The sequence below is a fragment of the Prionailurus bengalensis genome, chromosome X, assembly GCF_016509475.1.
Source record: "Prionailurus bengalensis isolate Pbe53 chromosome X, Fcat_Pben_1.1_paternal_pri, whole genome shotgun sequence".
NCBI lineage: Eukaryota > Metazoa > Chordata > Mammalia > Carnivora > Felidae > Prionailurus > Prionailurus bengalensis.
The window spans coordinates 101,875,296-101,890,514 of record NC_057361.1 but is presented as its reverse complement, the minus strand read 5'-3'; the positions used below and the strand labels follow the sequence as shown (position 1 = coordinate 101,890,514).

The 15,219-nt window shown below is 44.5% G+C and overlaps 1 protein-coding gene across 7 annotated transcripts in view; it reads right to left on the bottom strand.

Moving 5' to 3' along the window:
• The window catches only part of GRIA3 (glutamate ionotropic receptor AMPA type subunit 3), a 265,605-nt gene that overhangs the window by 35,240 nt on the left and 215,146 nt on the right, over window positions 1-15,219 (bottom strand). The gene's annotated exons all lie outside the window — the stretch shown is intronic.

Sequence of the window (15,219 nt, the reverse complement as noted above, 5' to 3'; positions counted from 1 at the left end):
GTGACCAGGGTCTTGAACCACGCATACCAAAAGGCCCACACTGAAACCAGTGCTGCCAAATCACAAATTTGCAAACCAAACCCCATTAGGAAGAAGAAAAAAAACCCCAGGGAACAGATGCGTGAGCTGAAGCAAAATTGTTGTTTTTAAAGAATCATCTAGAAAACTAGGTTGTTTTATATTCAGGCCTGTGTATTCACTGCTACTATTGAACAGAAACAAAACCAAAGTCTAAAAACTCTCCAGGGTAAACCTAAGCAAACCATTATTTCATTTGACTTGCGTTTCTGATAGAAAAACAGTTATGACCTCCACTCAGTAAGGATCAACAGTCAAACTGCAGAAGGAAGCCATGTTGAATCCTAAAGGATTTAGAAGAGTAAAGGGAACTTGAAAGTCCAGGTTGCATTTCCAAATTTCCTGTTTTCTAGCACCTGTGAAACCTGTGGTCTGTGGGATAATTTATTAGGAGTCGTTGGCTTGAAATGCATTCTCCTTAAGTCCTACCAGCACCTTATTACCAAAGAAATACAGTAACTTGAAAAACAGGCCCTCGATCTCTCAAGCAAGACCATTATCATCTGGGGCTATTCCAGAAGAGTGGAGGAGGCCAATAATACTTAAAAAAAAAAAAAAGTTCTTTATTTTTCCTCTAAGACTTTCCTGCTTGCCCTCTGTTCCAACTCTGAGCAACCAATGGCAGCCCTTTATCAGCTGAAATGCTCACTGCTCGCTACCCCCTACTCTGCACCCCCGCCAGTGTGCCACTAACAATAGTGAACTCAACAAATTAAAGGATGTTTACGCAGACCCGTGTGTTTTTCAGAGCCCATTAGGGTAATCTGTCACTACGAGTTATCTGGTTTTCTTTTTCATAATTAGATGGCTTGTCTCTATTAACGCAAGATTTTTTAAGTCACTTGCAAATTTTAATTTCCGTCAAGGTGCCTCTTCCTTCACAGTCCTGCATGTAAAGACGACAGACTATTTAATTAAGAACCCTCCTAGACAGTCGTCTCTCTTTGAGGCTTGCTTTCAACACCTTCTGCCTCGAAATTGTTTGTCAGTATGGTGGAAAAAGTGGACGCCTCCCCCCCCTTCTGTGCCTAATGGCAATCTGCATTTCTACTGATTTCTATCCAGGTCATTCATTATCCGCTCACTGAAAAGTATGTTATTAATGAGAAGCAGGTAGGAGTCATGCTGTCCTCCCCAGGTTTAAATGAATCTTTAAGACGGTACAATCAAACAGATATGCAAAACAGGCCATTAATGCAACATTAAGGTTACAAATTTAAATACAAAATCAGGGAATGCGGAACTTTTTAATTCCGTCTTGGCAACATGAGACGTGCTGAATATATGGTACAGTGTTGGGAAGACACGGATCCAAAGTATTGAAAAAAATAACTGATGTTTGTACGGGAGACTCCAAGATTAGCTACCAGACTTCTGGAATGCTGTAACCGTATCTATGTAGATTGGCTCAACTTCAGTAAGTAAGTTTTTCAACCCCTTTGAACTTTTCTTTCCCTGCTTGGTGCTGCTATGCCTAGATAAGAGTATGCCTTCCATCATGTAACAGATGAATTCCTAGAAAAAGCTGTGCCATGAATTAGATTCATTTTTGAAAATCAAATTTTATTTCTCTTTCGATGCATGGGCTGTTTTATGTTTATTTCTGACAGCCCTCCTCTTAGGTTCTTCCGACAAGCAGTTAATGATCTGTAAACACCAAAATGCACTAGGGTATCTCCATTTTCCAGGGAAGAATATATTTCTAATGTGAGTAATGTGAGTAATTTCTATTTATCGCTTTCATCAGTTGTGAATTTTCTGATATATGGATTAGTTAAGGATGGGTCTGGCTGTGTTGCGGAGCCACAGGTTTGGCAAGAAAAGGGAAGCCTTAAAGGTAACAAATGGCTTTAACTAGCCCCTGTTAATCTCTAGACTGGCGGAAGGGCAATCCCAATAATTGCCCAGGAAGACGAAAAAGCCCCTACAAAGCCACTTAAGGCGGGAGGTCCTGATACAGTGGATCTTGGGCCGTTTCCCCCACAGTGCCCCTGGCCACTGGAAGAGGTATCCGTGGCAACAGCAAGGGCCCCCAGGGGGACAGAGGGGAAGAGGACTGGACGCTAGCCTGACAAAAACTTATCTGGTCCCCACGGAAGAGAGCAATTACTCTTCAGTCGGGGGGAGGGTCCCAAGTCTCTTCTCCGTCCTAATCGGCATCCACACTTTTGGTTGGGGGATGCTGGCACCCCAAGGGAGGTTAGAAAGGAGGAATGGTCCCTCTCAGGTACTCATCAACAGCTAATCTGTGGTGGGGATACTCTACCTACCTGGTTAACATTTCCCCACGCCGGCTTAACCCCGTAGGAGTCTTGGCAATGCCCCCAGCCCGCACTGACTGGAAAACCGACCGACTGCCCTCCGACCGATGGCGTGGGTGAAGGCCGGGCAATCTGGTCTCTGGGCTGGAGAGCATTGGTCTCCTGCCTGGGAACTGGAATGGCCCGACCGGCACCCTGGTGCATCACACCTGTTTACCTGCTGCCCACAGCATGCAGAGACGTAGAAGTAGCAAAAGGGAAGGAGGAAGAAGAGAGCGCAGCAATTTCACTTCAGTCTGGTTACGAATGTCCACCATATACCACTCCTTTCTAGAAACATGAGCCGTCACTAACCCTTCTTAGTAGAGACACCAGAAGGAGGGGGCCCGCTGAAACTCCTCTCACCAGTCACCTGCACTCACTCCCAGGAAGCCTCACCCTGCCATGTGGGTACTCGGGGCTGTCCACTCCGCAAGTCTCCTGTGCGGGGAAGGTCGAACCTCTGGTGTCCCTAATGCCTCTGTAAGAAACAAATGCAATTGCATTTGTTGCCCGAAGCCCAGACCCAGGAGGTAAAGTAGGGAAAGGGAACGGGTAAGGAACAGAGGGCGATGCACTAGAAACGCGCTTCCGGCTTCTGAAGGAAGCCTTCTGGGCCAGTTTTAAAATACATTCATCTTGCCTTTTTAAATCTTTTTTAAAAGTTGATTTATTTTGAGAAAGAGAGAGAAGGAAAGAGAGAGAGAGAGCATGAGAAGAGGAGGGGCAAAAAGAGAGGGAGAGAGAGAGAATCCCAGGCAGGTTCCGCCCTGTCAGCACAGAACTTGAACTCACGAACCACGAGATCATGACGTGAGCCAAACCAAGAGTCAGATGCTTAACCTGCTGAGCCACCCGGGAGCCCCTAGAATACATTCCTCTTCCTGATAGCATTTAGGTCCTCCTAATTCTGAGCTCTTCGCAATGACCGGGTTCATGTCTACCCAGCTAAGTTCCCCCGGGTTGGGAACTTTGAGGCATGAGGCTCCCTGAAGCATCTGAAAAGCGGTAACACGGTAGGGCTACCACATCATAAAAAGCATGGAAAAGGACCAAGAAGAAGGGAGGCGAGAGGTCATGTGACAGTAGAGAGCGCCTTGGCCCATGGCCGACAAGAGTTCAAAACTCTTGTTGAAATTTCTCATCCTGCCCCTTCATTCTTAAGGCCGTTTCTCTCACCCATGGTTTCCAACTGTATTTTGAAAGATTTTTTAATTTAATTTTTTTTAGAGTGAGAGTGAGTTGGGGAGGAGCAGGGAGAGAGAGAGAGAGAGAGAGAGAGAGACTCCCAACCAAGCAGGTGCCAGCCACACGGTCAGTGCAGAGCCCAACGCGGAGCTCCAACCCAGGAACTGTGAGATCACGACCTCAGCCAAAACCAAGCCGGTTGCTCGAATGACTGAGCCATCCACGCGCCGCCCGCCCCCCAACTGTATTTTAACAAACTTCCTGAAGTGAAGGCCGGATGTTCTGTGTGTCTACCTACTGCCCTCTGGCCTGGGGCATTGGGGGTTTGGGATTGCCTGAAGCCTCTGTGAAACCGCCAAGCCAGCAGCCCCGACCATGCAGGTCACAGGGGGACAGAGACTGAGGGAGCGCTGGCAGCTTCTGTCACGTTGGCTGGTGGTTTCTAGCTCCTGAACGGTCTCTTCCTTCTGTCCCATTGTTTTCTTTCTCTTTGTGAAATGTCTTGTGCCCCTGCTTCTTTCGAGGTTTGACTGCTTTTGTTTTTCCACACTGACTAGCCCCTAGGGATGCTTACCTAAGTTCTTCCGGGTAGGGAGGGCCATTCGAGGTAAAGAGGTTCTCTGAAGCCTTTATAAAAGCGCAAACATAGCAGCCCTGACCACTTGGGACCCAGCAGGTAAGAGAAGGAAAGAAAAGGGAAGGAAGGGGCAGTTACAGGAAAGTAGGAGAGAGCTCCTGGTCTGTCTTCTACTTGTCCCATTGTCCCCAAGAAATTCCTCTTACTCTTAGCCTTTACCTAGGTCATATCGATCACCATCTCCACCTACGACCAATGCCTGTACCCGGTCACCTGCAGCACTCTAGGATGGGAAGTTTGAATCAGGGGCTTGCTGTAGGGTGATAAAGATGCTAATACGATGGTCCTGGTCACCCAAGACCCATGCAGTAAATGAGCATGGAAAAGGAAGGGCATCATAAGGATCATAGGAGAAAAAATTATAAATATTTCAAAGCTTCTGGACATTATGCCCCTGCAGTGTCATTTCTTCCTCACTTTTAGGACTTGTATTACCCATAGTCAGATTCCACTGCTTGAGCTTCCCTGTAGGTATCTGTCTGCACTTGGGGTCTCCCAAGGCCTCAGATTCCAGTCCCTGAAACAATCATCTCCCATTGGTCCCTGTGGATCAGAGGAAAGTTTCTTCCTTTCTCTCCCTCCCTGACAGGAACACTGGGAAGGGGAGGCCACCACTCAGCCAGTCAGCTGTACTCACTCTCGAGATACCTCTTCCTGCCAGACAGGCCTAGCTACTCCTACTCAGGCTTCTCTCTGCCCTGCAGGCCCAGCCTCCAGCCTTCTCCCAGCATCCTTCACATAGGAATCATAGAAAAAAGGCAAACCAAATCATCAAAGTATAAATTATCTTATAGGCTGTATAGTCAAACGTTCTTCAAAGAGTGGCTCTTAGTCATCTGTGTTAGAACCACTTGGGGCGCTAGTTTAAAAAATGCAGATTAAGGGGCGCCTGGGTGGCTCAGTCGGTTAAGCGTCTGACTCTGGCTCTGGTCACGATCTCACGGTTCGTGGGTTTGAGCCCCGCATCGGGCTCTGTGCTGATGGCTCAGAGCCTGGAGCCTGCTTCGGATTCTGTGTCTCCTTCTCTCCCTGTGCCCCTATCCTGCTCATGCTCTCTCTCTCTCTCAAAAACAAATAAACATTAATTTTTTTTTAAATGCAGATTAATAGAACCTATGGAATCAACATGAGGGGAGGAGGCATGAGACCCAATAATCTGTGTTTTAAAATAGCTCTGGAAATGATTTTACACACAACCAGTGTTGGAAAACACTGCTCTAGTGCAGTCATTCATCAGATTATTGAGTCCCCTATTTGACATCCCTGACAAGTGGCCATTAGCCTAATCTTGAATCCCTTCAAAGATGAACAGCTCGTTATCTATGGAGACAGCCCATTCTATTTTTGGATTGCTCTATGAGAATCTTCTTTTTACAATGAGCCAAAAATCTCTATCCCTGTAATATCCACCCTTTGAGTTTTGTTCTGTCCCTTAGGGCCCCACAAAACAAGTACAATTCATCTTTGAAATGATACCCTTCAAATATTTTAAGACAATCCTAATATATTCCACTGCTGCATATTTTCTTCAGGCTAAATAGTCTCAATTCTTGTGATGTGAAAAACAATCTTGTAAAAAATTGTAGACTGGTCCCTGTAGGGTCAGCTCTTTGGGTGATTCGAGCTAGGAGTGTTTTAAGATAAGGTCAACAAAGAACTATGAGAAGCCATGCCTGTCCTCTTGATGTCAACTCTAAACATCTGAAGGTGTCCTTCAAGCACTTGCCTCTTACTTTTAACAACTTTCTATGGCTCTGTATTACATGAATTTATCTAAGCCTCCTTGAATTTATTTATATTTCTCCTCAGTCATTGACCCTGCTATTCTCAACCTTCTTGCTCATCCAATTGACTGAAACCCCAGGCCAAGAAAATAAAGCAGAAATGTTCTTCAGTATTTGGCCAGTGGGGCAGTTGGCTCCCTGCTGATTTCATATATAGTAAACTTCAGTCATTTGTTAATCACATTTACCCAAATGGTGGTGGTGGTGGCGTGTGTGTGTGTGTGTGTGTCTGTGTGTATGCACACTCGTGTATGTGTGTCTTGTCTGGAAGAAAGGGGCAAGATACAAGTATTTGGAATCAAACTTCAAAATTTTGTGCAAAGGGGCTTTCATGTGATTCCCTTCATGATTACCTCATTAGTACTACGACATTCAGGAAAGGAGCTGTTTATTTTGGTGAAATAATGTCTATTGTAGTAGGGTTATTTTTAAAAATGAAGGGTTGGTTATGAAATCTTTCATTTGGTATTGTTTTCCAAAGCAGAGATAGATTTTGCTTTTCAACACTGGTTCCTCAAACTCATTTAAAAGAAAGCAAAGTATTCCTTGGAGAGTCCCTTGTTAATGAACCTCATCTTCACATGCCAAATGTGAATTATGAAATTAGAAATAAGACAGCGCTCAGAGCACCTTGGTCTCAAGCAGTGATTTCCAATTTACCTGTGGCAGTCTATAGATTGGTTTCTACCATGGTACTATTGTTTCAAAGCAATATTTTTTTTGGAAACTGTTTTTTCCATCACGAACTCCCTTCCCCAAACATATATACATACGCTATCTTATGCAGACAAATCTTAGTGTGAATCCTACAGAAACTAACAGTTCCCCAGTCAATAGTAGCCATAGTCTAACGTGATATAAAGTCATGGTCTTGTTGTTTATTTGTTCTTGGGGGCTTTTTTGGGTCCCACATATATTCTCACAAACCCCTTGAACTATTTTTAAATTCTTTTCTCTCCAAATATTTTTAAGATGTCCTTTTCTCCAGAAACCTTTCCTGATTAGTCCACCCGACTCCCCTATTGTCTGCATATTGGACTCAGGGGTCTGGATGGCGTCTCCTACTCATGCCCAGAGTGTGTAGGACAGGGTTCTTTACTCAGCGGGTTGGAATACCAGTGCTACTGAATGATACAGGAAATAGTCTGTAACCCAGATGGGAGACTCAAAGGAGACAAAATTGAGACTCAAATAAAGCAGGCTGTGAACACATAAGAACTTTCATAAAGCTGGGAAGTAAGATTTGGTTCTACAGTGCAGGCTTTGTTAGGCATAGCAGCTAACCACCTTCAGGAACCTCTTCATTAGGGCACCAGGAGTGTGCAGATAGATTCGTTTTGGGGATAACGTACAGACAGATGCTCACAATCAGAAGAGGGAAGAAATGCAATAGATCATCACTATCCAAGTCCGTCCTTCAGACAGGTGACATTCTAAACCGTTTCAAACAGAAAGAAGATGGGTTTCGCTCTACCATCCAGCGGCTGCCTTCTGGTGCCATCTTGCTGGGGCATCAAAATTGTAGCCCAAACACAGAAAGAGAAAGCATGTTTCCTCAAAGTTTTGTTACACGCTGGAATCGGTAGCTAAAATATCCAGGACCCTCTGTACATATGTGTGGTATAGACAGGACTTCAGGTTTTTTTCAACACTTACACACATACACATCCTCCTCCTCAACTCCAGTCAAGATGTATCAAGATGAAACTTTGTGATACTAGCTAAAGCTCTGCCCCAACAGCAACTACCTAGCGACCCTCTTCCTATTGGGAGAGAGGCATCTATGGCCTCTGAGAAGATTAGGATTGTTTGAGCAGCAACGGGAAGAAACCAGAATAGAAAATGCCCTCATCTTTTGTATCAAAATAGACCCTAAAAGTTATAAAAGACAAGCAAAGGATTGTCGTACGATCCAGCAATTCCACTCTGAAGCATATGCCAAAAGGAATTGAAAACAGGGATTTGAAGAGCTGTTGGTACACCCATGTTCACTGCAACATTACTTGGATACGGTTAATCCTCAAAGAATTTTTCAAGTCCGGAAGTCCCTAATGATTCATGCCTCTAGTGTGTCTTACTGCTTTCTTCTCAGAAGACAGTTTTGTGGTTGAAGCGTATTTTCACAGAGGACTAACTCCCTTTTGCGAAAACGTAACTATTATAGCCCTGGTGCCTAACTTGATATTATAGACTCTCAAGATTTATTTACTCACTGTTTAAAAAGGTAGAAGACTTTGAAGACTGGAATGCATATGACCACAGGACATCACCTAGTAGTTTTTTTGAGAAAAAATTCATAATGAGATGCCACCACACACCAGTCAGAGTGGCTAAAATGAACAGCTCGGGAAACAACAGATGCTGGTGAGGATGCGGAGAAAGGGGAACCCTCTTGCACTGTTGGTGGGAATGCAAACTGGCGCAGCCACTCTGGAAAACAGTATGGCGATTCCTCAAAAAATTAAAAATAGAACTACCCTACAACCCAGCAATTACACTATTAGGTATTTATCCAAAAGATACAAAAATGCTGATTTGAAGGGGCCCATGCACCCCAATGTTTATAGCAGCACTAGCAACAATAGCCAAAGGATGGAAAGGGCCAAATTTCCATTGACTGGTGAATGGATAAAGAAAATGTGGGGTGTGTGTGTGCGCGCGCGTGTGTGTATGGAATGTTACTTGGTGATGAAGAAGAATGAAATATTGCCATTTGCAACAACATGGATGGGACCAGAGGGTATTATGCTGAGCTAAGTAAGTCAGAGAAAGATATCGTATGATTTCACTCATGTGTGAAATTCGAGAAACACAAGAGATGAACATAGGGGAAGGGAAGGAAAAATAAGATAAAAACAGAGAGGGAGGTAAATCATAAGAGACTCTTAAATACAGAGAACAAACCGAGGGTTTCTGGGTGGGGGAGAACGGGTGATGGGGATTAACGAGGGCACTTTTAAGGATGAGCACTGGGCATTGTATGTAAGAGATGAATCACTGGGTTCTACTCCTGAGCCATGACAACACTGAATGTTAACTAACTTGAATTTAAATTAAAAAAAATGAATTTTGTCCCCCCTCCCCAAAAGAAAAAAAGTCAGAGCAAGGTTTTGTTTGTGTGAGTTGCTTTTTCCTTTCAAAAGTGGAGTGCAACCAAGCATTCTAGTTAACCTAATGTTTTTGTTAGTTGAGCTTCAGGATGTTGAAATTTTATTTGATCCTGATGGTCAGGTTTTTAGACGTCTGCCTGGTGATGAAGGAGAACTTAAATAATTAACCTGAGCAGGCTTGCCAGGTGAACTCAAGGAAGGTCTAATTGAACAGATGGGCCCAACCCCTCCAACTAGAAGCGCTGAGGTGATTTGATTTTGCCGGCTAGGAAAAGAAAGTGAGATCCTGAGGTGAATTACTCTCAGAAAGAGGGTTGAAGAGTTCTCCCAAAGATCTGGGGATCCTGCGTGGTGTTAATTACCCTGGCGTTGTCTGCTTGTCTGCGTGAGTCAGCAACCTCAAAGAAAAGGAAGACTTAACTCCCTTAGGCTTTCTGGGCTGTGAAATGCTCTCATAAGCAAGTAGGTTACCTGAGAGGACTAACAGAGCTAGGCTAATGAAATCCATATGGTTGGTTACTTTGGGCAGATGGCCTGCGTGCCCCTTTGGAAGCACCTGAAGTTTCTAGGTGGTCTTCAAGGGCGGCTCTAAATTGTGTGTTTTGGAGTTGTTGAATCTGCAAGCCACAAAGGAATGACTGAAGATGGAGAGATGAGGTCAGGAGTAATATTTGATAACGGGGGTAGGGATGGGATCAGGATGGGGGGGGGGGGAAGGATACAAATGAACTTTCTCTCTCCTCCCAAAGTCAGGAAAAAACCCACCTCTCTTCCACTGAGCCAGCAGAGATGATTTTATTTTATCTTATTTTATTCTTGAGAAGTACCCCTCCCTCACATCTCCACGGAGCCTTGCCTGGACAGTCTTTATGCTTTAGTTGCTCTATTGTTGGGCCCTTTCCCTAAAGTCTCCTGGCATTTGTAGAAACCTTCATCCTTTTAAAGAGCTTTTTGTGATATTATCCTCTTACCAACCCCATAAGGAAGGTAGAGCAGAGAATATTCCCATCGGTACATGAGGAAACCGAGACCGAATGCTTCTCACCCAAAGAAAAACAAGGAAGTGGATGTGGAACTAGAAATCATCTTTTCCCTCTCTCTTTTGCTTTCCAGTTTTATCCAGCTATGACATAACCCTGGGCATATCAGAAAGTACAATCAGCTGTGAATTATAGAGGTTTGATGTGTTTGTGGCATTCGCTATAGTTTTATGGATGACCTCCTTTTCCTTGGCTTCTTTTCCTGGATCCTTTTGAGGCTATCAGAGCATGGGAAAATGTCATTTAAAGTGGGTATAGGTTCTCTTTTCTAACTGACCCATCAAGGGAAATAAAAGATCAACCAGGAGATAATACAGATGCCTTAGCACGTGCTGCACCAGAAGCTTGATTCATGCCTAACGCCCCCCGTTTCTGTGAACGCTCACACCAGAAGGGCACTGAGACGGGCTGGAAAGGGGACCCGATCTGGCCTCAGAGTTCTAGCTCTTCCCCATTGAGCCCAGTGACATTCATCAAGTCACAGTGTCATTTTGTCTCACATGTATTGCAGGATTGTTGTGTGAATTGAATGTGGTAATGTGTGTGAAAATGTGTTGAAAATTGGCGGCCCTCTAGATTGTGAGCTCCCAGAGGGTAGAGGCCGTTTCTGCTTTACTCACCACCTAACTGACCCTCGTGTTGGGTTATGGAGAATCATTAACCCTTTTGTTATTCACCATGGAGTGTAGCCATAGATTGGTGCGTGCAGAGAAGTAGCAATATAAAAATAAACACTGTCAGCTGTCCTGGAGGGTGTGATCATCTAGGTTCCTGAGATGCCTATATTTCAAGTCCGTCTATCCCCCAAAATCACCTCCAAATATGGTGGAGGGCCCTGTGTAAGCATTTTCATGCGATTTGGTAAAAGACAGACAGAAATTTAATTTTGTTTACAGAGATGGATCCTCAGTGCTTAGCCTGGAACTTGGCACCTAGAGAGTGCTCAAAAAAAGAGTTATTGAGAGGCGCCTGGGGGGCTCAGTCGGTTAAGCGTCCAACTCGGTTTCGGCTCAGGTCATGATCCCACGGTTTGTGAGTCTGAGCCCCATGTCAGGCTCTGTGCTAAGAGTGTGGAGCGTGCTTGGGATTCTCCCTCTCCCTCTCCCTCTCTCTCTCTACCCCTCCCCGACTCACGCTGTCTCTGTCTCTCTCAAAATAAATACATAAACTTAAAAAAAAAGAGTTATTGATAGAGTGATGAATAAATACTAGAATCTAGGGCGTTATTCGTAGCCTGTCTTCATTGCTGCATTTCCGCCTTTCTCTTGGAGACAGATAGGAGGTGTGTGGTCAGTTGTGCACAGTTGTCAGGTCAACCAATGTCTACTCCTTTGGAGAGCGTGCTCTCCACCCAGCTTGAGAGTTGCCTGCAAGGAAGGCCTATGGAACCACAGACCCCTGGCCGCCGAGGGGCGGGAAAGGCCGACGGCCGTCTGAGTGTCCCTTTCCCTCTTCCTGAGGCCTGTTCGGTCAGGCCTCGGCCGCCTCACCTTGTGTCTGGTGCCCCACCCCAGTCTTGACCTGTGAGGTCTAGGAGTCTTGTCGTGCAATGTATCATGTGACATTGGAACAGACTGGTTTTGAGAAGGTGGCATCAAAAGATCCACGTCAAAATTAAAAAAACGGATTTTCTTTTTTAAAAACTGCCAAGTAGTAGGCCCAACAGATGTCTCTGACCTACCATCCCTTGGTGTCAAACTCCTCTCTTGTTGTCACTATTGTGTGTTCCCTAGTATGTGGTTTGGCTGTGTCCCCAAACATTTGGTCACATCATATGTGTCTTCAAACTAATTAAATCTGGTTGCAGTTGTCCAAGTCTATTATCTGTCAAAATTGCAAATCCATTGTAGTACTTGGTGCGAAAATTTTTAACCAAAGGCTCCCATATGTTGGCGTGTTTCCTGAGTCTAGGGGAATGGGTTAAGGGGTCAGGGAGGTCCGACGTGTACAGAGCTCAGTTGTAACATGTAACAGAGCGTAAAGGTCAATGGTTGGTTTTCTCGATCATGTGAAAAGGTCAGCATAGCATAGGTGCAAAGGAGACTTCTCTCCTTTCCCCGTGTACTTCAAAGGCCCTGTAATAGGTAACTGAGGGATATGGAAATGTGGACTCCAATTGAAAATGTGTGTGTGTGTGAGAGAGAGAGACAGAGAGAGAGACACACACAGAGAGTCTGAATGTGTAAGCAGGATCTAAATACTATTAGTAGGGACTACTTTTCCAATCAGTTCGAGAGCTCTTCATTTACAGCCTACATTTAGAAAAATGAATATGACCGATGACAACAGCTCGTCATAGACTCTTGCGTTCCAATAAAACAGTTTGCACGAGTAAATTCAGCTGTGCCACGTGGTACAGTGTCTGCAAGTCAGAAGATGGGACAGTCCCCTCTGTGGTCTCCAGATAAAGCTCAGTTTCTCTGTCCTGCCCAGCACGTGAGAGCAACTTATTCTCTCTCCACTCCTCTCCTTTTATATTTAGAATTTCAAAGGGCTTTAAATTAATATTAAACATTTCATTTAAAAATGCAACCTTCTTTAATGCCTCGAACTACCTTTAGTGGGGATTCGGTCAGGTATCTGGAAAAGAAATCAAGCATCATAGTCATCGAATATTTCCGGGGGTCTGGAGGCAGAGAGAATTTTGGAATTGCTTTTTCTCCAGTGCTACTTCTTAACATGAATCCGTATCAGGTTAAATTTCCAAAACCTAGTGGAGAATGGTCATTTCGGTGCAGCTTTCCAAATCATAGTGGCATTTCTCTGGGCAACGACAATAAAGCTGTCGACGTGTTTTTTAGCACGGGTGCCTCCACTGCAGTTGGGACATTTAGTTTTGGAGCTGCTGTCTAAGGAAATCAGTTTTCAAGTCGAGAGGGCTCACGGCAATATTTCAGATGTCTCTTCCGGCTACATGCATTTTGCTCAGTCCCTCCCTGCCTTTCCGGATGGAACAGGTCTCTGTGTGCCAGTGACTTTATGTGATTGTAAGATAACAGCTAAGGATAGCTGGAAAATGAGAGAAACAAAGGAATCATTTTAAAATACCATCATTTCAATGGCAGCCTTATCCAGGAAGAGTAAAAATGTCTGCAGGGCAATTAGAAAGGAATTGTATTTTATTTATTTCTCTCTCTTAGTGGAAGCACTAGAGGGCTGGCCCCGGGCTGTTTTATGGTATTACTATTTGGTCTCTGTGGTTTTAGTATGCAGTGAGAATGGGAAGAAATGAGCTTATGTCGTGTTTGTAAATGCTGCGCGTGATCTTGTTTTAGTCTCTAAAGTTCAGAAGGCATGCCATCTGAGGTCCTCCCTTTTCCTGTGTGCGGAGGAGTGACCATTCTTAAAACTGCCCCCAGATCAGTGAGGGCTGGGGGAGGGGTGGTGACATACTAGTTCAGTGGAGTCCCTGGGAGAGAGATGAGGGGTTCTGGCTGGCTGTCTTCTCCGATCTATGTGGTTCAAGGAGGGTGGGGTGGAGACCATGGAGGGTACAAATGGCTTCAAGACCGATGGGTTGGGCTCCCCTGTATTACATGAATACCAACCTTACCCTTTGTTAGGTTTACATAACATTTCCAGCACAAGCAGGCTTAAAAAGTTGATTTTTCTAGATAGCTCAGTTCCACACTTAGATCATCAACCTTCGTGTGCTACCCTGAAGAACTTCCCCACAGAATCCTAATGCTGTCACGAGCAACCAATTGGGGAAAACGAAAAAGTGGTGCGTGAGAATTAGAAAATGATTTGCATTTCCTTATACCTGGAAATATCCAGCTCCCTCTCTAATCAGATTCTCATAACAGCTCCATTTCCATACGAATTACTCATTGGCTGTAAAGGTCACTAGGAATCGGTGAGCATTAGAAGCTGCAAACCAATTAGAATGTGGCAATAGCTTTGCTCAGAATTGGATGTTGATTCAAATCGGCTCTGGTAATGTGAGGCTTTTTAATGAAACCATCATCGAATAGATTAGCAGGCACTTTCCTGGTTTTTGAGAAAGACACAAAATGTGTGGCGGGTGGGGTCTGGGTGAGGGGACAGCGACTGTTTGGTCATGCTTTCAAGCCTTTGCCCTCATAAATCTTCCCAGGGAGGGTCCTTTGCCTGCAGTATGGATGAATGGCCTTTGAAAGCTTAATGGGAATTGATGCCGTCTATTGATTACCATTTAAAGTACACCTTCCTCATTTCGAATCGTTTTTGAAGGCAAAATGCTTTCCAATGGAACAAGGGCCTCTTATCAGAGGGTCCAAGTCTGGTATCTTGGTAGCCTAAGTGATCAATTACTTCATATAGCAACTTGATGCCTCCTGGGATGCTTTTGAAGGTGGATACCAAACCAGATTTCCATGGAGCTGATAATGTGCTGACCACTCAGCAGATGGAAGTTGCCCGCTTGTTGCCCTGAAACATGTGGGTGATTTCATGTAGGCAGGGGATTATTTCTAGATAAGTTTCTGGGACTTCCACAGTGGTGAGGGTCAAGGCCAGGTTAGTTCCAGAAGGTCTTCATTGATAGTTCCAATACTGGGCCCCTCTCTCTCTCTCTCATTGGGGATTTTGATCTGCTCGGTAAACAGTGGTAAAAGTGAGAAAGGGATATCCAGAGCCGCTAAGAATGGTGGAAAGGGCCCTAGAATGAACGCTTTCTCCTTCAGGGAATGAAAACAGTTTTTAGCTAATTGCTACAATTGTGAGAAACCTACTCCTGGTTTTCCATGAAATAACTGGGCAAATCTGATGATAATACATGCAGAAATACATTTCTTACTGATTTCTTAAAGTAAGCTGGTTTAGCACCAACATCTATCTACCCTGGACGTTAAGGAAAAGTTAGTAGTTACACCTGCCAACCAGCTTAATTATTGGTTGCACAGACTAAACGTTTCCCTTTTACCTACTCTACAAGTGGCCTCTGTATCATTGCTACAACCAGTTATAGTGGTTATGGTAGCAGGCAGTGGTAATGTAGAGAATGGGTCCATTTTCTAATCACCGTACTTTCCTGGTTGGGGCATCTGAAAAACATTTGAGTTCTTAAACACTCCACTGGGAGCCTTTCTCGTAGTCCAGTTG